Below are 26,799 nucleotides of genomic sequence, written 5' to 3' on the forward strand. Positions count from 1 at the left end.
TTGCAACACATGGATGGAAGTGGACTGCATTATGCTAAGTGAAATAAGTCAGTCAGAAAAAGACAAATACCATATGATTTCACTCATATGTAGAATTTAAGAAACAAAAAAGATGAACACAAGGGAAGGGAAGGAAAAGTAAAATAAGATAAAAACAGAGAGGGAAGCAAACTATGAGAGACTCTTAACTATAGGGAAAAAACTGAGGGTTGCCGGAGGGGAAGTAAATAGAAGGATAGGCTAAATGTGTGATGGGCATTTAGGAGGGCACTTGTTGGGATGAGCACTGGATATTATATGTAAGTGATGAATCACTAAATTCTACTCCTGAGACCAATACTACACTATACATTAACTAACTTGAATTTAAATAAAATCTTAGAAAAAAATCAAATATAATCATTATAAATACACATTAAAACTTTTTAGAACTCTCTAAACCATGACCCAGATAGAGAATCATCAATCTTCTCTGTGACACCACCAAGCATGGACAACAGGAAGAGTTTCTTTGTCCTTTGAATGACTCTTTAAGGTTAAGGAAGGTCCAGTAGGACCTCACATATGGGAGTAATTCTTCCTATCTTCCTCACTGCTTGCCAGTAGACACACACACACACACACACACACACACACACACACACATTTTGTTCTATTGTTTCTCCCCTAAGATGTCTAGAGCTTTTCTTTTCTTTTTTTTAAATATTTATTTATTTATTTATTTGCTTTTTTAACTTTATTTTTTTTAATTTACATCCTAATTAGTTAGCATATAGTGCAACAATGATTTATGAGGACTTTAAGACACAAAACAGATGAACATAAGGGAAGACTATGCTTGTGATCACTTAAAATTTTCAATGCATCAAATTCTTATTATGCTTGAACTATATATGTTGAAAGCTAGTTGTATAGCATCTGACTATTCAGCCCTACACAACTCTGTGTACACTAAGTGTTGTTGGTTGAATTGTATCTATTCCAAATTTGTTTTATCTTCTTCATTGACTTCATTTACTTTCTGAAATGAACAGATTTTTTACATATTGATAATGATTTCTCCCCAACCTGGGTGTAATTGATACTTGAGATAGTTTACCAAGGGTCTCAAGTTCTTGAGTTACATTAAACTCATACTTCTACTCTCTGTATTTGATGTGTATTTGGCTAACACATTCTCTGACGTGCTGGAGGCACTAACACCACCTCATACTTCAGTTTCTGTTGAAATAGTACACCAATCTTAATGTTTTGTTTGCCCAGCCTACAATGAAGGTCAGGCTCGTACACTATGAAACAAAGAAGTAAATTTTTCATATTGTTGAGGAATGTGAGTCCTAAAAAATGATCCTTCTTGAGTCTGTAGGAAAAAAAAAAATTCAACCAACAAATAATCAACCATCAAGAATAACTTGGAAACATTTAACCAAAATAGTTTTTGTACCTACAAATGGGAAATCTAAATCACTCATAGAGATTTATTCTGCTTTCCACTTCAAGGTGATTATTCACATTTCAATTCACCAAATTACTCATTTCAGTGTTACCTGAGCAGTTGTTCAGAGGTCAGGATGAAAACCAGAGAAACATATGTTTTTTTTTCATTTTCTTTTCACTTCAAATTATCAAATTGTTAATTCATGTACCCTCTGGATACCTAACTGTATGTATTTTTATATCTGTGTGTTATATTGAAATGGAGAGTTAGAAGAAGGGAGGAGAAGGAAGGAAAAGGAGAGGAAGGAAGGAAAATTGAAGTAAAGAGGGAAGAAAGGAAATATTAAACAAAACATAATTTAAAATATAGATGTCATTAGGACATCAATATTGTAGAATGCCTTCAATCATTCAACCCTGACTGGTATGTTCCACAATTCCCAAAATATTATTAAATATATTCATTATTAATTTTCTGGATATGTTTGCAATATGAAACTCTCAACAATTATTTGTAATAACTTATTTCCCCTTGGTGATGCTAAGTCTATCCCTCTCTCAAATGCAATGCCTGGCAAGTCCTCAATTCTCCAAAACTACAGGATGCAGACATGAGAATTCCAGAAAAAACGACAAGGAATATTTTCTTGTCCATGCGGGTAGGTTTTGATGGATCTAAGAGGAAAATTATAAGTTTAAATATATAAAATATTTAATACTCAGCCATTAACTTGACACCTTTCAGGAAAAAAAATGAAGTAATGTAAATAAATGCAAGGCAGTCTGAGTTGAATAATGCTTTGAACCACACTGCTTTCTGAAAACTGTGAAATACTGTGCCAAATACCGGTTTGATACAGACATCACCCCAAATCTCACCCTGCTCTGATAAAAGAACTATCATACCAAGATGTTTCTGCATTTTAGCCTACACTCTAAGGATGGGAAAAGTTATTTATGGTATTCATTCTTTCAAAAAAAAAACACCTTATGCCTCTAACATGTACAAATCTTTTTATGAGTATTAGAAACAATGAAATGAATAAGTTCTGCCCTTATCCTCAAGGATCTCACCCTGTAGAAGAAGAGGCTAATATCTATATAGTATTTACTATAAACCAAATACTGTGCTAAGTGCTGAGGTCAGATGATTCCTGAGTTTATAGAGATCAAATCATGTAAGGAAAGTCATTAATTAAAGTTGCATATAAGTGTCATGAATGTATAAATGAGAGTTACACAGTGTTAAAAGATTCTGTATCAAGTCATTAAACCATAACCCATGAGCCAAATCCAGCCAACTGTTTACTTTTGTATAGCCCATGAACTAAGAATGGATTCAAAAACATTTTTAATGATTTCATTTTAAGTGGTTATATAGGTACCTACGTAATGATACCCTTGATTTTGCCTACTGAAACACAGAGCCTAAAATATTATCTATTTGGTTTTTTACAAGAAAAATGTGAAGATTCCTATTCTGTGTCACAGAAATTTGACTTAGTTGGGGTAAAGAATATAGAAAAGCTAAAAAATGTAAATGTCTGTGAATTAAAACAGTTAATACATTTTGTATCAATTATTTCATAGAAAAATATATAGATAAACAATTAAAATTAATCTGAAAATATATTACATAAAGTTACATTGTATATGCAACTGAGTCAATGAAAATATAGTATATTGGGTTGTTCTTTGGTAACATGGGGTTTGGGTTTTGGACTTTTCTATATGCATCTATTGCAAGGATATTTTTTATGGAAAAAAATTCCCATAGTTAGAAAGTGCTTCTGGGGCAAAGACACATATCCTAATCCTACCCTCCCTTCAAGGGTAGGTTAGAGAGTACAATTAGAAAGCAAACTGGGACAAAGTTTATAGAAGTCATAGAAGAAAAAATGAGTATTTACTTTCTTATTTGAAATGCAAAGAAAATTTACAATATACTTGGAGTTTGTAATGGGAAAGGAGAAGATTTTTGGATAGTTTCTATCAAAATATAATATGTAACAACAATAGGAGTGGTTGAATGCAAGATAGGGGCTCTGGGTTGGTTAAGACTAATTTTATGCCTTTTATATATTACTCCTGATTTAAAATTATAAAATCTAAGTTTTTCTCAGTGTGAACAGAATCATACTATCAGGATTTTAAATCAGTAAATAAGAAAAATAATAAAAGCTATTATGATATAATTTAGGATCTTCAGAGCAAGTGTAAGCTTTTCAAGCCAGTTCTGAACAAGTAAAGACTGTTATCTTTGACATCCTGATCTGTTCAGTGACATCAACTTCAGTTTCTTGAATCATTGGATTTAAGTAGATCCTTCTCAATGTTTTCACTGCTCCAAATACCTATACAGTACCTATATGGGTGAGAAACGACTTTTGAATCTATAGTACTGAGGTGAGTGAAATAGTTGATGGCAGAGTTTTAGCTATAAACACGTAATATCTGTAACTTGTAAATTAAAAAAGCAATACTTTTTCAGGATGATGAAAGCAGAACAAGAATGATACTAACATCAATGCAAATGAATGATTCATTTATTCAAATAGGCTGCATTTCCCAAAGGAAGTTATGTTAAAAAAATTAGTTTATTAATTTTATTTTGAGAAAGAGAGTGTGCACCAAGTGGGGCAAGGGGCAGAGGGATCAGGGAAAGAGAATCCCAAACAGGCTCCACACTGTAGTGCAGGCCCAACATGGGGCCCTGTCTCACAAACCATGAAATCTTAACCTAAGCCGAAATCAAGAGCTCGACGCTTAACTGACTGAGCTACCCAGGTGCCCCAGAAACAAATTTTTTAGTATTTAATATCATGAGGGGGCGCCTGGGTGGCGCAGTCGGTTAAGCGTCCGACTTCAGCCAGGTCACGATCTCGCGGTCCGTGAGTTCGAGCCCCGCGTCAGGCTCTGGGCTGACGGCTCGGAGCCTGGAGCCTGTTTCCGATTCTGTGTCTCCCTCTCTCTCTGCCCCTCCCCTGTTCATGCTCTGTCTCTCTCTGTCCCAAAAATAAATTAAAAAAAAAAAAACGTTGAAAAAAAAATTAATATCATGAATAATAGTTTTTAAATATAGTTTTACTTGTTTTATTTGCAATTACCTTATTTTTATTGTAAACCTTGCCAACTTTTCAGTACTGTATGCACAAAATTTATATTGCAGCTTCTTTAATCTCAAGCCCTGAAAAGGAAACACAGCTATTATTCATAAGCAAAGGGATGACAAAGATAACTTTAGCCACAGAATCTTAACAATATACTGAATTGATTGATAGTGATTGATAAATAAATGGATTAAAAGGATGTTCAAAAGAATTAGAAAAAATTAACATAGTGAAACACATAGTAGTGATGGAAGTCTAAGCTACAATACAACTAATAACTTCCAAAATAGATGCAAATTTCAATGCTTCTAAAATTAAAAAAATAAGTAGTATGTTTAATTGTGCATCCTTATATAAAAAGATCAGTGAAACTCTGTTTTCTCTTGATATCATTGAGGATATTTTATACTGCAATATGATGTCTTTTTTTATTAAAATTTTTAAATGTTTATTTATGTTTGAAGGAGAGAGAGAGAGAGACCAGGGGAGAGATCAGGGGAGGAGCAGAGAGAGAGGGAAACACAGAATGTGAAGCAGGCTCCAGCCTCTGAGCTCTCAGCACAGAGCACAATGCGAGGCTTTAACCCATGAACTGTGAGATCATGACCTGAGCTGAAGTCAGAAGCTTAACAGAGCCACTCAGGCGTCCCTAATGTCTTGTTTATCATAACCCACAGCACATATTTTTTTTCTCAGATCTCATTCCCAGTTAGGTCCCTTCAGCAAACACTTTGCTTTTTAAAAATTTGATTCTATAAATTTTTGAGTTGATTATATTTCATGTTGGTAGCTCGTGTTAATCCCACTTTAGCATATATGATGTTGTATGATGATTATATTAAGTTCCTACTAGAATGTAATTTAATGGAAGGCAAGAACTTTCACTCCATCATCTGCTTCCACTGTGTAAATGCTAATAGATACATAAAACTCCCTGAACAAATATTAGTATATTTTAATAAAATAGATGGATAGATGAATGAATTAAATATAGGCCAATACATAGGAATTTATGGCCTTTTATTTTAATTTTATCCATAACTTTAACTGTTTTCTACTCTGACTTTTTAAATTATAATTTCCTATTTTTAAACATTTGTCAGCCTTTTATAATCTTTGATTGAAAAAGAGGGGTATAAATTAACAAATAAGTAGACTAGATAAATAATGATAATACGTTACAAATCATATCTTCTTAAACACTTTTTTTTAACACTTATCATTTAGAATAGTGTGAGAGAAAGAAGGAAAGAAGAGTCATGTAATAGCATGGATTGTTTTTTCTCCTGTGATTTGTATGACAATTGCTAGAATGGAAATGATTAAGCATATTCTAATAGTAAAAATATCAAAGTTCAATTTAGAAACCCACAAGCTAAGTGCCTAGTACTGTATCCATCTCTGAACTGATGAATCTATTTTCTTTCTGTTTCGGATATCCTACTGCCCAATAAGATTGAGAAGGTGACCCATTGAATAACATTTTGATTTTTTGGTAGTTTAAAATCATTGTATATAGATTGCAGATATAAGCTGAATTTCATAAAAGTGAGCATGTCAGGATTTCAAAACTGAGTGCTTCACTGGGGAAGACACTATCAACTATAAACAGTTTGATATAATATAGGCAATAAGGAAAAAAATATTTATTGACCTTTCTAAATATTTCTAGTTCATTTGCTATAGGAACAAAAATAAGAATCACAGCATTTACTATTGCTGAAATCTTTCACTCTTCACTGAAAACAACCTCAGTTTACTACCTCCCTAGATTTTAGATAATCTTTCTCAACATGATTTCTACAGAAAGGATTAAATATGGCACTGTTTGTTCATAGATAGACAGATGATAGATAGATAGATCAACTCCACAATTCCTATGTCTAATTTCAGTAGTCTGATGCAATGAGAAAGTATACATAAAACAATAGATTTTACATTGACATAATGGGAAGGAAACCTTCCACATTGTGTGTGGTTTTTCAAACATTAAGAGTCTAAAGTGAAGTTGCTTTAGTTTTTGTTGTTGGTTTTGTTTTCATTTGACTGTTTTTGTTTTTTTTTTTTATTTGTCAAAGGTGATGGCTAATTTTATATACCAGCTTGACTGGATCATGGGGTACCCAGATATTTGGCTAAATATTATTTCTGGGTATGTCTATGAGGATGTTTCTGAATGAGATTATTTTAATCAGTACACTGTCTAAAGCAGATTGGCCTCCCCAATGTGAGTGGACAACGTCCAAACCACTGAACACTTGACTAGAACCAAAAAGTAGAGGAAGAGATAATTTGCTTTCTCTGCTTGACTTCTTGAACTGAAACATCAATTTTCTTCTGCCCTTAGACTGGAAATTATACCATTAGCCCCCGCCAACCCCCCCACCCCCCACCCCCGCCCAGGTTCTCAGACCTTCGGACTCAGATTGAAGTACACAATTGGTTTTCCTGGGTGTCCAGACTACAGATAAGAAATAATAGGACTGAGATGGGACTTCTCAGCTTCCATAGCCATGTAAGCCAATATAAAAACTCTCTCCCCCTCAGGACGTGTGTGTGTGTGTGTGTGTGTGTGTGTGCGCGCGCGCGCGCGCGTGAGCATGCACATGCAAAATTGGGTTTGTTTCTCTGGAGTTGGGCAGTTGGAAAAATAGAGGTTTTTCTTGAATGTGTGGTTAGAAATTTTATAAAGTTCTATAAAAGGGGATAAAGATCATCCTCTAATAGAATGGGACATGATTTAAATCCTGGGTATCTATTTCCCCTGTTCCTTGAAGAACAAAGCTGCTTCTGGCCATGGAGGGCTGCTATGTATAAATTTTGTTTTTATAGGTTTTGTTGTTTTCTAATTTATTATTCTAAAATGATGATACTGAGGAGCCAGGCTGGAAAAACCTAAGGCAGGAAAATTCCTTGGTGAATTTTTCTTTCCTTGGTGAAAATTTTAAAATTCCACAGAAATATTATCTGCCATCGTTTTGCTTGGGACTGTAGAAAACTTATTTGTTTTCAGTTTTTGCCCTCAGTGCTACAGTATATTTAGTTTTTTAAAATATGATTCATTTGGCAGTTAGTAAATAACAAAAAGTGTTTCATTATATTAGACAATAGCATTTATATACAGAATTTTTCTCTCGCTTTAATTAATACTAGATCACAGAATTGCCACATACTGAAATTTTTTACTCTAAACAAGTGATCAAAACACATGGATCACTTACTCAAGGGAGTTTTAAGGAAAGGAAAAGTTGGCAGAAGTGGAGAGATGATAAAATACTGTGACATCAAAAGAAGAGATTTTCCTGAAAACTAACTTTATACTCCAATTTTTAATTCTTTTAAAATGTTGTTATTTTTTGGCTGATGATCACTTGATCTTATCAACAAAATAACATTTCTTATTCTTATGAAGGTGCATAATTAAATTTAACAAAGCTATGTTCAAAACAGAGAAGATAGGAACATAATAGATAATTATGTGCCCTGAGTTCTGTTTCCCACCATAAAGAACGTAATTAGACCTTAAGGGACAGTGTATCTCTGCTAATCATATGTGCCAGTCACAGCCCATGTGCCTGAAATTCTACCACTCTGCAGGTTGCTGAATATTATTCAACTGTTTATTTCCTCCAATACAAATTCCCCATATTTAACTTTCTTTTGTGAATGTTTCTCTATATTAATGAGATGAAAGCATAATCTTTTTTTGTTGTTAAATGGAAATGGTTTTAAATATTTTTCTAGAATAACATGCACATATATGCAGAGAAATCTCATTGAAGTTTTAAAATTTGAGTTGTTTGCTATTGCAAAAAAAGGTTATTTCAACATGATTTAGCAGTTATCTTAAACTCAATTTACTGGAAATAACTTACCATTTGTTCAAATTAAAGGATTTACTCTATCCATAACTCCAGTCATTAGTTTTATTGTTTGAGGTCATTTCAGTTTTTAAAATGAAAAAAAGTTTGACAATGACAAACTACAAATATTACTTTTGCAGCTGAAATTAGCTGTGTTTCCTTCTAAACTTCTTTTACACCCTGTATTCATTAAAAATTATAAAATGCAGTTGGCTTTAACTGTTTTAAATATAATTTTTTTTCAGGCAATGTCCTTGGTTTGAGGGGATTTACATGAGTCCCTAAATTAGATATAAAATAAAATATATTTAAACAAAAACTCCATTATGACAATCAAGACCCAGAAGTGTCTGCAATAAATAATTTAAATGAATTTATTATTAAAATGAAAACTACTGTCTATACAGAGGGATGGAACTTTGGAGGTAGAAAACCTCCTCATACACTTATTGATTACAATTATATAAGTGTATAAAAACTGTTATTAAAAAGCTACTTAAACTAATTAATTGGGTATGGTGGTTCTCAACCACTGGCTATTCATCAAAATCATCTGTAAAGCTTTTCTATTCTTTCTTATTTGTAAAAATACACATGCTTGGAACAACTCATGAAGATTTTGACTCAAGTGTTTTATAAAAGAACATGCAAATCTGGAGAGTTACAATCTCCACAGATAATTCAGATTTATTTGGAATTGAGATTGAAGAAACATTTATATAAAAACATAATTAATTGAATCAATTGGCTACACACTTAAATCCTTTCTAAGTTGCACATTCAAGTTAAATATTATAAATATAGTTCTTAATAATGTCTCTTGGGAAATACTTTTTCCTTGAACAAATTTAGACAGGATTCTCTAAGCCATCTCTTCTATGAAACCTCTTTGGGCCCTACCCTTGACTTAATGAAGTTAGTCTTAGTAGAGTTCCTGCTAAGTCCTCTCACTACAGTTAGCTGCTGATCACCCTTGATATCTGATCAAGTTCTTTACTCCTAACTTTTCATGGATAAGTTTTTATTTTATTTTTTAGTAAAAATATTGTTAAGCCAGGGGCACCTAGGTGGCTCAGTTGGTTAAGCGTCTGACTTTGGTTCAGGTCATGATCTTGCACTTCATGGGTTCAAGCCCCACATTAGACTCTGTGCTGACAGCTCAGAGCCTGGAGTCTGCTTCGGATTCTCTGTCTCCCTCTCTCTCTCCTCCCTGGTTCACTCTCTGTCTCTCTCTCTCAAAAATGAATAAATTTGAATAATATATAATATATATAATTAATATATTATATATTAATAATACATAATATAACTATATATTATATGATTATATTAATAAATATATTATATATTTACATAATATTTATATTATATATTTATATAATTTATATAATATATAATTATCAAATAAATAAATATAATATAATATATCATATATAATATGTAATATATTATATATTATTAATATATGATAATATATTGTTAATTCATTTTAGCAAGAGTCTCCCTATCCTTTATGTCTCTAGGTAATTTTCCATCCACTCTTCCCCACCATTGTACTCTACTCCTTGGCTATAAATCCCTACTTCTCCTTGTTGTATTCACAGTATACCCAGTTTTATGCTGAGGTCTTTTTCTCTGTTGCAATGGTTACTGAATAAAATCTGTCTTGACTGACTTTAACTAGTATTTGGCTTTATTTCTCTTAAACATTCTAGAAGCAAACTACATTAGTAAAAACACAAAAATTTGTTACAGTGTTATTAATAACTTTTCAAGAAAATAGTCCTTGAAAAAGTTTTTCAGAGTGAAATACAGAAGGCTTATTGATTGAGCTTTTGTTGATCATTTAATCTCAAAAGAAGGTCTTATATACCTTACATTTCCTACTTAAAAAATCACACAATTCAAATTCCAAATGTAATATATGGAGTTAGTAAAATGTACTCAATAATTAATAAAGTATCTAGGTTGTTTTGGCCAGTATTGATATTAACTAAATCTACATCTATGGTCAAAATAATTTGCTTTCAAACTCAATGTCTATTTTTTCCCCTGATATGTGAAAACATATTTCTCTAAATGAGTTGTGAATACAAGATTTTTCCAATTTTTAAAATTATTTTTGAAGATATAATTGGATTTATTAAATGATCCATATACTGAGCAACATTCCATGGAATAAGTAGAGGGGAACTCTAAGGAATTGTACAAAATGGAAGGTTTTTTTATATGAGGAAGTGTGGGACAAATAAGTTAGCAACAGAGAAAGATTGTTCCACATGAGATAAATTAAGAAGCTTAAAAAAGTGATGAAACGGTCCAAAGTATTAAAAAGTTCAAATAAAAAATAAATTTATGGCAATAGAATTAGAACTAAAAGAGAGACAAACCAAGAAACAGACTCAACTATAGACAACAAACTGATGGTTTCCAGAGGGGAGGTGGGTAGGGGGATGTGTGAAGCAGGTAAAGGGGAGTAGGATTATACTTATCATGATGAGCACTGCATAATGTATGAAATTGTTGAATCACTGTATTGTACATCTGGAACTAATATAACACTGTATGTTCACTATTATGGAATTAAAATTAAAAACTTAATAAAAAAAGAAACATGGGTGGGTCTAAAGAAACATTGGTAGTATAAAAAATTTTGCAATAATACCAAAGTTGGAAAGTGTATAAAATATAGTGAATCTAATATCCTTGAAAAATAATAAATTAAGTTGTACTACAAGCCATTACAGTTAAAATTTTAACATCCTACTATTTTAATTAAGATGACAGACATTCTGATTGCTTTAAAAATCCATACATAAATGATTGATTTAAAAATCCATATAAAAATATAAAAACATTGTTAGAATGTAGATTGAAAGAGACTATCAATTTCATCTTAATAATTGGAACCAGTATGAGAAACTACAAAGTCATTTTTTTCCATACCACAGTACTAAATATGCACAGAAATCTAAATAAGGTAAATCTAGAAATTGACAAGGTAGGTGAAGAGAGAAAAGTCATAAAGCTGCTGCCATCTCTGTAAGATTAGGAGGATGATATATCCATCATGAATGGAAGTGAAAAGAAATCATCGCAGCTTTTGAAAAACTTAACAACTGTGTGCTCACTTGTGTGGCTTATAAATATCCTGAAGAATTCCAGCCCCAAAGCAAGTTGACACTCACCAGCCAAAACTTCCTCATGGACTTTCACTGAGTAGAAGGTGGTTGCATGCCATAGGCAAGGGGCAGTCAGAAGATGGTGGAAATGATCTTGATGATGTGGGTTCTTTTTCAATTGTAAGTCAGTGGCCCACAGAAGCTGAGAGCAGAGTAGAGCTGAAAAAAAAATCCCCTTGAAGCACTCTGTGCCTTGAGTAATGCACTGCAGTGGCCTTTTGGAGCCTTGTTTGCTTGGAGGCAAGATAACAGGTGACAAAATGTCAGCCGAGGAAGAGAAACTTAGAGCAGGACTGAAGAGTAAAGAGAATTCACAAAAACCCAAAACACTGAACTAGTTATAAAATACAGAGAGCATCCCCATGATTTAGAAAGGCAATGGATGGGGTATAAAGCAAAAATTATTTATTGGGGATTTACAGGTATTCAAAACATACACTCTGCTAAAGAGAAAGTACTGGTTCTGTCCTCAAAGTAGATATGTAGGCAGAGAATGAAATATAAATAAAACTGCAACAAAACCCATATCAAGCTCTATGATAAATTAGATTGCCTCCGTACACTCACATTAGCTAGTTGACTCAAAAAGAGCCTTGCCCACTAAAAAAGAAGACACAAGACTCAAAAAATAAAATCATAAATGAAAGAGGAGATATTCCAACTGATACCACAGAAATACAAAGGAGCATGAGACTACTATGAATGAATTGGATAATTGAGAAGAAATAGATATTCCTAGAAACACGCAACTTGCCAAGACTGAATCAGGGAGAAAAAGAAAATGTAAACAAACCAATAACTAAGAAGATTGAAACAGTACTTCCCAACAAAGAAATGCCAAGCACCAATGGTTTCACTAGTAAATTCTACCAAACATTTAAGAAGAATTAAAGTAAATTATTCTAATTATTATTCTAATAATTAAAGTAAATTATTCTAATTATTCTAATAATAATTATTATTCTAATAATTATTCTAATTATTCTAATTTTTTTCCAAAAATGTGAAGAGGAAGTAACACTCTCAAACTCATTTTATAAGACCAACATCACCCAGAGAGGAAAGCCTAATAAGAACACTGCAAGCAAAAAACACTACAGGTCAATTCACTCATAAATATAGATGTAAAATTCTCAAAAAAATACTACCAAATCAAATTCAACAGCCCATTAAAAAATCATGATCAAGTGGGATTTATCATTGGGATACAAGGATGTTTCAACATGTGCAAATCAATAAATTGATACACCATATTAATAGAGTGGAAGTTAAAAATTATATGGGGCGCCTGGGTGGCGCAGTCGGTTAAGCGTCCGACTTCAGCCAGGTCACGATCTCGCGGTCCGTGAGTTCGAGCCCCGCGTCAGGCTCTGGGCTGATGGCTCGGAGCCTGGAGCCTGTTTCCGATTCTGTGTCTCCCTCTCTCTCTGCCCCTCCCCCGTTCATGCTCTGTCTCTCTCTGTCCCAAAAATAAATAAAAAACATTAAAAAAAAAAAAATTATATGATCATCTCAATAGATGCAGAAAAACATGTATGACAAAATTGAACATATTTTTCATGGTGAACTCTCCCAACAAATTGAGTACAGAAGAAACATACCTCAACATAGTAAAGGCCATATAGGACAAGCCCACACCTAAATCATGCTCAATGGTGAAAGGTTGAAAGCTTTTCCTATAAGAACAGAAATAGCACAATACTGTCCACCCTCACCATTCTTATTCACTATAGCACTGGAAGTCCAAGCTGCAACAGTTAGGCAAGAAAAAAAAAATACAAGGTATTCAAATCAGAAAGGATAAGTAAAATTGTCTCTGTTTGCAGATAATATGATCTTATATATAGACAATCCTAAAGACTCCACCAAAAAAATATTTAGAGCTAATAAACAAATTTAGTAACATTTGAAGATACAAAAATCACACAAAAATTAGTTTTGTCTCTATACATTAACAACAAACTATCAGAAAGACAAGGAAAGCAATCCCATTTACAACAGCGTTAAAAGAAATAAAATACTTAGAAATAAATTCAGTCAAGGAGATTAAAGATCTGTACAATGAGAATTAGAAGACATTGGTAAAAGAAATTAAAGAAGACACAAATAAATGGAAAGATACTACATGTGCATGGATTGTAAAATTAATATTGTTAAAATGTTTGAACTGCCCAAAACTATAGATTCATTGTAATTCCTAACAAAATTCCAATGGCATTTTTCACAGAAACAGAAAAAAAAAATTCTAAAATTTGTAGGGGACCACAAAAGTCCCTGAATAGCCAAAGCAATCTTGAGAAAAAATAACAAAGCTTGAGGTGTTACACTTTCTGATGTCAAATTTTATTACAAAGCTTTAGTAATCAAAACAGTATGGTGCTGGCATAAAAACAGACACACAGACAAATCAAACAGAAGTGAAAGCCCAAAAATAAACACAGGAATACAAGCTCAACTAATATTTGAAAGGGAGCCAAGAATACTCAAAAGGAAAGAATAGTCTCTTCAATAAATGGTTTGGGAAAACTGTATATTCACATGCCAAACAATGAAATTAGGCCCCTCTTCTATACCCCTCACAAAAATTAACTTGAAATGGATTAAATATTTAAATGTAAGACCCAAAACTTTAAAACTACTAGGAGAAAACATAGGAAAAATGTCATTGACATTAGTCATGGCAATGAGTTTTTGGATAGGACACCAAAAGCACAAGAGCAAAATATAAACAAACATAGGAGAAGATATCAAATTAAAAAGCTCTGCACCACAGAACAGGTGATCAAAAAAATGAAATGGCAACCTACAGAATGTGGGAAAATATTTGCAAATTATCCCATAAGGGATTATAACCAAAACATACAAGGAACTCACAACTCAAAAGCAATAAACAAATAATCCAGTTTAAAATAAGTAAAAAACTTTAACAGACAGTTTTGCCATACAAATGGCCAACAGGCACATGAAAAGGTATTCAACATCACTAATTATCAGGGAAATGCAGATAAAATCACAATGAGATGTTACCTCCAATTAGGATGTCTATTGTTAAGACAAGATATAACAAATGTTGGTGAGGATATGCTAAAAGGGGAACCCTCATATACCATTGGTGGAAATGTACATTGTTGCAGCCACTATGGAAAACAGTCTGGACATTCCTCAAAAAAATAAAAATAGAACTACCTTATGGTACAGCAATCCTATTTGGGTATATATTCAAAAGAAAAAAATCTGGATCTTAAACAGTTATCTGCTCTGCAATGTTTATACCACCATTGTTCAAAATAGCCAAGATATTAAAGCAACTTAGAAGTCTGTCAACTAATAAATGAATAAAGAAGATGTGGTAGATATATACAGTGGATTATTATTCAGTCATTAAGAGAGTATTCTTAAATGTTATTACCAGAAAAAAGGATGATTATGGGAGGCACTGGTGGTTTTAACTAACACCATTGTGGTCGTCAAATCATGATATATACATCTATAAAATCATTATGTTATATATCTGAAACTTACACGTCAATAATATCTCAAGAAAACTGGAAAAAAAGAGGCTTGCTTTTTTTTTAAACTGTAAATACTATGTGCTTCAGTCTTGATTTTTCTTTTATATACAATGCTTAGCATACAAAAGTATTTTCAAAAAGTAAAAAAAAAACTTATAAAGCAAGGAAATATGCCTATATTTAAGAAGAAAAGTAGTCAATAGAAGCAGGCTCACTTATGACCTATATGTTCGGATTATGACAGGAACTTTAAAATAACTATGATAAGTATGTTAAAAAATAAAGCAGAAAAGGTTAACTTATTAACAGATGAGCAATTTAGCAGACGAAAGAGACAATTCTGGAAAGAGATATAAAGTATAAACATTTACAAATGAAAAACATATCTAAATAGAAGACAAACTGTGTATATACTAAAAGAAATACATTAGGTATGCTTTACTTAAGTATTGACATTTCTGGAGATTCATTTTTGTGTGGAAATTTCTTAGCTTCTATTCTTATTTTGAGGTGAGAATTAATGATCTAGAAATATGAAATGATAGACAAAGTTAAACATCAACATTTAGGCCAAAGTCAAATATCAAAGACCCACACTTTCCATTAAAATGCAGCAGTATTCATGATTTGATAGAAAGGCCTACTTTTGGGATTGTTGTTATTCATCTCTCTGTGTTTTCTTAGTCTCTATGAACTTCACATGGGAAAATTGCCATATGTCATGAATAGGATAAATACAGAAGATCAACTTGAAATTAAAAAGAAAAATGCCTACAGAATATTCAAAAAAATATCTGAAGTTTTTTACTGTACCAGAATAAGGAGTTACTGTTTTCCTTGATCTAGAACTGAAAGACATAATAATGTGAAAACTTAGCTCTGTTTCTTGGAATTTGAAGGTGAATACCTGATTTAATCTCTATACACTTCAATTCCCCTTTGAAAAATAACTAAGGCCATTAGGTTATAATAAAGCAACACCATTCTAGCTCTAAATTCTTTGACCACAGAGATTTAAATAAAGAACAATGGAGATCCTGACAACAGATGTTGAAACACTATAGAGTGAGAATCACGTTTCAAAACTTCTCAGATATCCACTAGAAAAATCAGTGTAGATTATTGAAAGTATCATGACATTAAAATTATTACTAAATGGAAATATTTTTACATCATAAACTGTCTATTGATTTGGTTTGCTTCTGTATAGAGGAAATGAAATAAGAAGGAAATAAAAATTTCAGTTATAAGCAGAAGAGCTGAAGTGTTTACACTCATAATAAATTCTGAATTCATTACTAACTGTGTATGTTCCTGGGAAATCTACCTAAATTAAGTGAACCTCAGGTTATCCAAGTATAATATAGGGATAATAATAGTCATCTATGATATTGTTGATAAGATTAATGATAATGTTCTTAGTGAAATGCTTATCAGGGTAGATGTTTGTGAATAAATATTATTATATCCATAAAATTAAATTCATTTAAAGTAGGCTACTGTGGGAAACACATTATAATAGCAGAACAGATAGGTTGCTAATATGTTCTTAATATACACCCAGATAATTCACTTCACTAGGGAAGAAGGTTTAGAGGATTAAATTATTGGATATAATTCAGTTAGTTCAATTAATAGTAGAAGAAAATAAACAGACCCAAGTAAATAAAGATTTGACCTTTTATTCACATTTCAGGAAATCCAAAGTTTTTGTTTTTAATACTTAATGTAGGTTAGTTGCCAACAAATTCAACTATGTTTTTCTTACCAAATATTTTATATCAACTTGAGATATATATTTGGAATTATATTTGTAGTAAAAACTTAAAATCTTAAATTATCATTGTTTTAAAAGTACAATTCATACACTGAATTTGAAACTTTGTCTTCCACAATCATTTTTTTAACTCTCATATACTTTTCAGTCTACAGAAAATAATTTCCTGTATTCTTATCATTTTTCTTTCTTTTCCTCCTCCTCACACATCCATGATGCCTCATTTTCTGCTTTGCCATACAGTTCCCTAACATGTGTTTGCTTCTCTCTCCCCCATAGTAAGAATCTCAAGAAATAATAACTACTGATGAATGGATAAAGAAGATGTGGTTTATATATACAATGGAATACTACTTGGCAATAAGAAAGAATGAAATCATGTCATTTGCAGCAGCGTGGATGGAACTGGAAAGTACTATGCTGAGTGAAATAAGTCAGTCAGAGAAGGACAGACATCATATGTTTTCACTCATATGTGGATCTTGAGAACCTTAACAGAAGACCATGGGGGAAGAAAGGGGGGGAAATAGATACAAACAGAAAGGGAGGAAGACAAACCACAAGAGACTCTTAAATACATAGAATAAACTGAAGGTGAATGGGGGTGGGGGAGAGGGAAAATGCGTGATGGGCATTGAGGAGGGCACTTGTTGGGAGGAGCACTGGGTATTGTATGTAAGCCAATTTGACAATAAATTATGTTAAAAAATAAAACCAAGAAAAGAACTAATAACTAAATGAATGACTTCTATTCACTTAATTTAAGATACGTGAATGGGAGTATTCTCAAATAGCTAAACCATGTAGGTTAACAAATGACTCATTAAACTAGATGTGATGATTTTTGGCATATTCTTCCCACTGAATAAATAAAATTATAAAAACTGATAGCCTAGGCCTAGAAAACACACAGTAGCAAGTAACATCTATAATACCATAAACTATTCCTAACATAACTATGCCTCCGTGGTCATATTGGTTACATCCTATTGATCTTACTAAATGAATATTCAAGCTGTGTGGAAACAACATACGAACACCAAACAGAATTATCAAAAAGAGGGGGAAATGGTTCTAAGCATTATTGTCCAATCTGCATAGTGATTTAACATTCTGGGTTTAAAGTTATGCGGGAAAAAATGTTTACAAAAGAGTTTTTTTCCAACTCTTGAGCTTAACCCATTGCTGCATTGGTGAAATAAGTCCTTCTTCTAACATGCTTCCTTATTCCAAAATACCAAAAAAAAAAAAAAAGTAGTTTGTGCTTTCATCATTAATCTTTAAAGAAAGAGAAATAACCCATAGTTTTACTCCCCCACACACTCTATAGCTATGGTTAAAATTATAAAACATTTTCTTTGAATTTCTAATTTGCAATTTATTTCTAAATATTTATTAATCCACCATAAAATTAAAACACATATAATTTCATATTGCTTAAGAAATAAGAAAGCATTTTGGATTCCTTTAGCGCTAAACTGTCTTCAACATACCCAATATTAATTGTGTTGTACATGTGGGAAAATATTACTTAGTTCAGGATTGTTTAGGGAAAAAAGAAAAAACATGCAATTGTATGTGCTACATTTCATTTCTTTCATAGCTTAAGTCATGCCAAATATAAAATCAGTGTTTTTGCTTGTTTATTTTTCTACAAAGATAAGGGAACTTGCATCAGAAGTGTGGCATGGCTTCAGAACATTTTGTTGTTGTTATTCTTCCCTGGTAGTACTTTGTCCCAATAAATTAATAGTCATTGTGGAATGAGGATCAGTCATACCCAATACCATACCTTTCAAAAAATACAGGTGTTCATTAAAGAAATTCAAGTTAGAAGGAGAATATATTAAATAAAAGTAAGAGAGGCAAACCAAAAAAAACCAAAACAAAACAAAACACATTTTAATAATATTTTCAAAGTCCCAGAAAAGGGAGATGTTGAAGACAGGCTGAGGGTAATGCCAGGGACAGAGTTAACTCCACTTCACTTTCTGTTCAGTATTCTGAGAAAAGATTACCTGAAAACTGTTTTCATACCCCACACACCCCCAGAGATCAATAGTAAAACCAGCAGTGAAAAGTGTAAAATGTGTAAACAGAAGGAGAATGCAATTTTGACTCTGACAAGCCACTGCTAGATCCCTTGTGGCACACAAGGGTCTTTGAAGTTTGGCCATGCATGCACGGATGCATATTAAAAACACAGACTGAGTAGTATGCCAGAGTCCCCATGATAGTGCTGTGGTGGCTCCACAATGGAAGGGTAGTGAAATAACGCTTGGGTGGAGGGACATATGGAAGTCACAGGAAAAATCTCTAGAAGCCCTGTCTAATCAGTATAGTCAAGATGGAAAGGGCTGGTAGAATCTGGAGGCCACTTGATCCTGATAGACTTGAGAAAGAAATCGCAGATTTTATTACTAGGCAACGGCAGAGTAATCTGGAGTAATAGCTCACCAACCCCACATCAATAAACTTAGGAAGAATAGACAAGTTGGCACTCTTTCTCCAAATGAAGGCCACAATATCTTTACACAGTGATAGCATATTGAGGAGGAAGAAAAGGAGTAGATGGAAATCTGAAAAATAAATTTGGTTAAATTTTTAAATGAAATTAAACTTACAATTTCAACTAAAAATTATTAGTTTTATTTTCCTGTCTGCTATCTTGAATAATGAAGATTCACAAAGAATATCAGGCCAGTTACAACAAGGAAAGAAAAAGTGCAAAAGGAATAAAGGAAAGAAGGAAGAAAGGATGGAAGGAAGGAAGGAAGGAAGGAAGGAAGGAAGGAAGGAAGGAAGGCAGAAAGAAAATGTATGGCAGGAGAAACTTGAGAATGATACTAATTATGATCTTAAGATAAAAAACATTCTCATGATGCTAATACAACTTCTAGTACTCTTCTTTAATAAAATCTCAGTGTAATCGCTTCTCGGCCTTTTGGCTAAGATCAAGTGTAGTATCTGTTCTTATCAGTTTAATAAAATCTCAGTGTCCACATGGCAAGCTCATCTTATTGCTGGTTATGTAAATTGATTATTTCAAAGAAGTTTTACAATATAGATCCGCCAACAACACAAGAACATATACACTAGTATTTAACATGGATTCCATTAAATTTATTGATTTTTATTTACTAGATTGAATAAAGGATAATGAGAACAACTAATTTTTCAAAAAAATTACACACATTTAAATAAGACAATTATTTTTATCATGTTCATACTTAAGTAAGACAAATTAAGTTTCATAAGTTTGAAAGAAAAGATAAAAGAAATTATGGAGGGCTTCTGAGGGATTGTAGAGTAGGAAGATCCTAAACTCACCTCATCCCACAGGTGCAACTAGATAACACTTGCACTAAAGCAAACAACCCAGAAAAGGACCCAAAGACTGGCTGAACAAACTCCACAAATAAATACAGAGAAGAGGTCACATTAAAGAGTGTAGGAAAGGCAAGGACTTAGAAAAAACCTAAGCCCTGTGGCTCTGACCACTGGAGGGAGGAAGTAGTAGGTGCAGAGAAGGCCCAGAAACAATAGTATACCAGGGATCCTACAAAGGGAAGAGAAATGCCCATAGCACTTGGCTTTGAAAATCAGAGGGGCTGAATTTCCTAAGTGCTTACAACTAGTAGGACTTAAAGCTTAAAATTTTAAAAATCAGTGTGCTTGGCTCTGAAAGAGCCCAGAAGGCAATAGGAATCTGAGCCCTTGCCCTTAAAGAGACAGTACAGTAAACAGCCTGTAGAGATACAGCTTGGAAACAGCAATTTGAAAAGCACCTAGAGCTTATGGGAGGGAGAGTTAGTTACTAATCTCATAATTTCCTAAGGGATGTCTTCAGGAACAACGGAGATGGCAGTAGCCACTTCCTTCCCCTGTCCCTCAACATAAAAACACAGGCACTTACAGAAACCAGTGCACCACTTGCAGTCACTACCTAAATTGCTTACATAGCACCCAGACCCATCCAGCCAGACCTGCCTCAATCCTGGTGCTGCAGATACCTTCCCCTAGAAGACTGGGAAAACCTTGCCAACGCTGCATCTCCTGACTTCTCATGGAGGATGCATGCATCTTGTTAAAACTGCATGCCCTGCCCTTGCTTGCCTTGCAGAGTGGCCACAGCTGACCCCAGTCTCAATGATGGCTGCACATCCTTGTGGAATAGGACCATTATCACCAAGTTAAAAGTGCATGATCCATCCACTACTTTCAAAAGCAAGAGATGTAGCTGACTTTCCTAATATACAGAAACAGAAACAGAGAGTTACACAAATTGAGACAGAAGAATATGTTACAAATGAAAGAACAGGACAAAACCACAGCAAGGAACCAAAATAAAATGGAATTAGGTAGCATGGGGTGCCTGGGTGTCTCAGTCAGTTAAGCATCTGATTTCGGCTCAGGTCATGATCTCAGAGTTCGAGGGTTTGAGCCCCGTGTCAGGCTCTGTGCTGTCAGGCTCAGAGCCTAGAGCCTCCTTTGGATTCTATGTCTCCCTCTCTCTGCCCCTCCCCCACTTGCACTCGTTCTCTCTCTCTCTGTCTTTCTGTCTCTCTCTCTCTCTCTCAAAAGTAAATAAACACTAATTTTTTTAAAAAGTAACATGCCTGAGAAAACATGAATAGACACTTCTCTAAAGAAGACATCCGGATGGCCAACAGGCACATGAAAAGATGTTCAACGTCGCTCCTTATCAGGGAAATACAAATCAAAACCACACTCAGATACCACCTCACGCCAGTCAGAGTGGCCAAAATGAACAAATCAGGAGACTATAGATGCTGGAGAGGATGTGGAGAAACGGGAACCCTCTTGCACTGTTGGTGGGAATGCAAATTGGTGCAGCCGCTCTGGAAAGCAGTGTGGAGGTTCCTCAGAAAATTAAAAATAGACCTACCCGGGGCGCCTGGGTGGCGCAGTCGGTTAAGCGTCCGACTTCAGCCAGGTCACGATCTCGCGGTCCGTGAGTTTGAGCCCCGCGTCAGGCTCTGGGCTGATGGCTCGGAGCCTGGAGCCTGTTTCCGATTCTGTGTCTCCCTCTCTCTCTGCCCCTGCCCCGTTCATGCTTTGTCTCTCTCTGTCCCAAAAATAAATAAAAAACGTTGAAAAAAAAAAATTTAAAAATAGACCTACCCTATGACCCAGCAGTAGCACTGCTAGGAATTTATCCAAGGGATACAGGAGTACTGATGCATAGGGGCACTTGTACCCCAATGTTTATAGCAGCACTCTCAACAATAGCAAATTATGGAAAGAGCCTAAATGTCCATCAACTGATGAATGGATGAAGAAATTGTGGTTTATATACACAATGGAATACTACGTGGCAATGAGAAAAAATGAAATATGGCCTTTTGTAGCAACATGGATGGAACTGGAGAGTGTGATGCTAAGTGAAATAAGCCATACAGAGAAAGACAGATACCATATGGTTTCACTCTTATGTGGATCCTGAGAAACTTAACAGAAACCCATGGGGGAGGGGAAGAAAAAAAAAAAAAAGAGGTTAGAGTGGGAGAGAGCCAAAGCATAAGAGACTGTTAAAAACTGAGAACAAACTGAGGGTTGATGGGGGGTGGGAGGGAGGGCAGGGTGGGTGATGGATAAAAAAAAAAAAAATAATAATAATAAAAGTAACATGCCTGATAGAAAATTTAAAATAATGATTATAAAGATACTGATTGGACTTGAGAAGGGAGTGGAGGATATCATTGATATCTTTGACACAGAGATAAAGAATGAATCAGAGATGAAGAACACAATATGTAAAATTAAGAATACCCTTGATGGAATAAATAGCAGGCTGGGAGAAGCAGAGAACCGAATTGGTTACTTATAAGATAGAGTAATAGAAAGTAATCAAGATGAACAAATAAGAGAAAAACGAACTATGCAAAATGAGAATAGACTTGGGGAAGTCAGTTACTCCATCAAGCATAATAACATTCACATTATAGGGATCCAGAAGAAAAAGAGAGAGAAAAGGGAACAGAAGATTTATTGAAGAAATAATAGCTGAAAATTTACCCAAACTGGGGGAGGAAACAGATACCCAAATCCAGAAGGCACAGAGACCCCGCCCCCAACACAATGAACTGGAGGAGATCCACACTACACACATAGTAACAAAATGGGAAAAGTCATAAAGAAAAAAAATTTAAATGAGCATAAAAAAGAAGGCAGTTACATACATACAATTCCACATAAGGCTTTCAGAGGATTTTCCAGCAGAAACTTTGCAAGCCAGAAGCGAGTGACATGATATGTTCAAAGTGCTGAAAGGGAAAAATCTACACCCAAGAATATTCTACCCAGTGAGACTATCTTTCAGAATAGAAGGAGAGATAAAGATTTTCTCAGCCAAACAAAAACTAAAGGCGTTTATGACAACTAACCAAGTTGTACAAGAAATATTAAAGGGGACTCTGAGAAGAAAGGAAAGACCAAAAGTAAGAGTATGAAAAGAGGGAAGCTGGGGCACCTGGGTGGCCCAGTTGGTTAAGCGTCCAACTTCGGCTCAGGTCATGATCTCACAATTTGTGGGTTCGAGTCCCAGGTCGGGTTCTCTGCTGACAGCTCAGAGCCTGGAGTCTGCTTCAGATTCTGTGTCCCCCTCTCTCTCTGACCCTCCCCTGCTTGTGCTTTCTCTCTCAAAAATAAATAAACATTAAAAAATAAAAATAAATAAAAGAGGGAAACAAAAAAGCAGTAGAAATAAATACTTCTGCAAAAATCAGAAAAGAGATTCACAAAATAAAAGAATGCAAAATATGACACCATATACCTAAAACGTGGGGGAGAGGACTAAGAACATGTTACAACTTAAGCAACCATCAACTTATATAGACTGATATGTGTAGAAGATATTATATGCAGACTTAATGGTAAGGACAAATCAAAACCAGTAATATACACGCAAGGACTAAAGAGAAAGACAAAAAAGAATCAGAGAAAAACTACAAAAACAACCACAAAACAAGTAACAAAGTGGCAAAAAATACATATTTTTCCATAATGACTTTGAATGTAAATGGACTAAATGCTCTAATCAAAAGACATAGGGTGACAGTGTGAATTAAACAAACAAACAAAACAAACAAGACCCACCAAATACTGCCTACACAAAACTCATTTCAGACCTAAAACATCTGCAGATTGAAAGTGAGGGGATGGGAGAAACATTTATCATGCAAATGGATATCAGAAAATAGCCAGAACAATACTTATATTGGACAAAATAGACACTATGTTTTTAAGTTTTTATTTTAATTCCAGTTAGTTAACATACAGTGTTATATTAGTTTCAGGTGTACAATATAGTATTCAACAATTCCATACATCACAGAGTGCTCATCATGACAAGTGCACTCCTAATATCCATCACCTCTTTCACCCATTCCCACACCCACCTCTCTCTGGTAACCATCAGTTTGTTCTCTATAATTAAGAGTCAGTTTCTTGGTTTGTCTCTCTTTTTTTCTTTTTGCTCCTTTGTTATGTTTTTAAATTCCACATGAGTGTATCATATGGTATTTGCATTTCTCTGACTTTGCTTACCATTATATTCCTTAGCTCTATTCATGTCATTGAATGTATGTATATAATATATGATATATACACATCTTTACACTTTTGTCAATTGATAGACACTTGGGCTGTTTCCGTAGCTTGGGATGATAAATAATACTGCTATAAGCATTGGGGTGCATCCATCCCTTTGAATTAGTGTTTTTGTATTCTTAGGGTAAACATCCAATAGTGCAATTGCTGGATCAAAGGGTAGTTCTATTTTTAACTTTTTGAGGAACCTCCATACTGTTTCCCACAGTAGCTGCAGCAGTGCATTCCCACAAACACTGCGAGAGTTTCCCCATTCTCCATATCCTGGCCAACACCTGTTGTTTCTTGTGGTGCTTTTAGACATTCTGACGAGTATAAGATGATATTTCATTGTGCTTTTGTTTGCATTTCCCTGATGATGAGTGATGTTGAGTATCTTTTTATATGAATGTTGGCCATCTGGATGTCTTCTTTGGAAAAATGTCTGTTCATGTCTTCTGCCAATTTTTAAATTGGATTATTTGTTTTTGGAGTGTTGAGTTTTGTAAATTCTTTATGTATTTTGGATAGTAAACCTTTATTGGATATGTCATTTGCAAATATCTTCTCCCATTCAGTAGATTGTCTTTTAGTTTTGTCTTTTAGTTTTAGTTTTGTCTGTGCAGAAGCTTTTTATTTTGATGTAGTCCCCATAGTTTATTTTTGCTTTTCTGTACCTTGCTTATGGAGACAAATCTTCAAAATGGTGGCTATGGCTGATAGCAGAAATTCCTGCCTCTGTTTTCTTCTAGGATTTTTATGGTTTCAGTTGTCATATTTAGGTCTTTAATCCATTTTGAATTTATAATTGTGTATGGTATAAGAAAGTGGTCCAATTCCTTTTTTTTTTCCACATGTTCCTGCCCCGTTTTCCAACACCATTCATTGAAGAGACTGTACTTTTCCCATTGGATATTGTTTCCTACTTTGGTGGAAACATAAACCGTATAGTTGTGGATTCATCTGGGCTTTCTATGAAATATTTGTCTGTTTTTGTGATAGTCATACTGTTTTGATTACTACAGCTTTGTAATACAGCTTGAAGTCTGGAATTGTGATGCTTCCAGTTTTGCTTTCCTTTTTCAAGCCTGCTTTGGTTATTTAGGGTCTTTTGGGGGGTCCCATAAAATTTTTAGAATTATTTGTTCTAGCTCTGTGAAAAATACTGTTGGTATTTTGGTAGAGATTATATTAAATAATGTGTAGATTACTTTGGGTAGTAAAAACATTTTAACAATATGTGTCATCTTCAAATTCTTTCATTAGTGTTTTGTAGTATTCAGAAACTCTGTCTTTCACTACTGTAGTTAGGTTTATTCCTAGGTATCTTATTATTTTGGGTGCAATTGTAAATGGGATTATTTTCTTAATTTCTCTTTCTGCTTCTTCATTATTGGAGTATAGACATGCAGCAGATTTTGCTTCTTCATTATTGGAGTATAGGAATGCAGCAGATTTATGTACATCGATTTTTTATCCTGAGAGGGTACTGAATTTGTTTAACAGTTCTAGCAGTATTTGGTGGTCTTTTGGGTTTGCTATATACATTATTATGTCATCTGCAAAGAGTGAAAGTTTTCTTCTTCTTTACCAATTTAGATGCCTTTTATTTATTTATGTTGTCTAATTTTGTGGCTGGGACTTCTACTACTAAGTTGAATAAAAGTGGTGCGATTATACATCCTTGTCTCCTTCCTGACCTTAGGGGAAAAGTTCTGTTTTTCCCCATTGTTCATGATGTCAGCTGTGGGTTTTTCATGTTTTGACTTTATTTTATTTTATTTTTCAATTAATTTGCTGCTTTATTTTGTTTTTTTTTTATTTTTTAATATATGAAATTTACTGTCAAATTGGTTTCCATACAACACCCAGTACTCATCCCAAAAGGTGCCCTCCTCAATACCCATCACCCACCCTACCCTCCCTCCCACCCCCATCAACTCTCAGTTTGTTCTCAGTTTTTAACAGTCTCTTATGCTTTGGCTCTCTCCCACTCTAACCTCTTTTTTTTTTTTTTCTTCCCCTCCCCCATGGGTTGCTGTTACGTTTCTCAGGATCCACATAAGAGTGAAACCATATGGTATCTGTCTTTCTCTGTATGGCTTACTTCACTTAGCATCACACTCTCCAGTTCCATCCATGTTGCTACAAAAGGCCATATTTCATTTTTTCTCATTGCCACGTAGTATTCCATTGTGTATATAAACCACAATTTCTTCATCCATTCATCAGTTGATGGACATTTAGGCTCTTTCCATAATTTGGCTATTGTTGAGAGTGCTGCTATAAACATTGGGGTACAAGTGC

At 34.0% G+C, this 26,799-nt stretch overlaps 1 pseudogene; it reads left to right on the forward strand.

Annotated features, from left to right (window-relative positions):
- Positions 1-19,809: 19,809 nt before the first annotated feature.
- Positions 19,810-19,973, forward strand: LOC131484225 (U2 spliceosomal RNA; annotated as a pseudogene).
- The last annotated feature ends 6,826 nt before the right edge of the window (positions 19,974-26,799 follow it).

The sequence above is a fragment of the Neofelis nebulosa genome, chromosome 8 (genome assembly GCF_028018385.1).
Source record: "Neofelis nebulosa isolate mNeoNeb1 chromosome 8, mNeoNeb1.pri, whole genome shotgun sequence".
NCBI classification, from domain to species: Eukaryota; Metazoa; Chordata; class Mammalia; order Carnivora; family Felidae; genus Neofelis; species Neofelis nebulosa.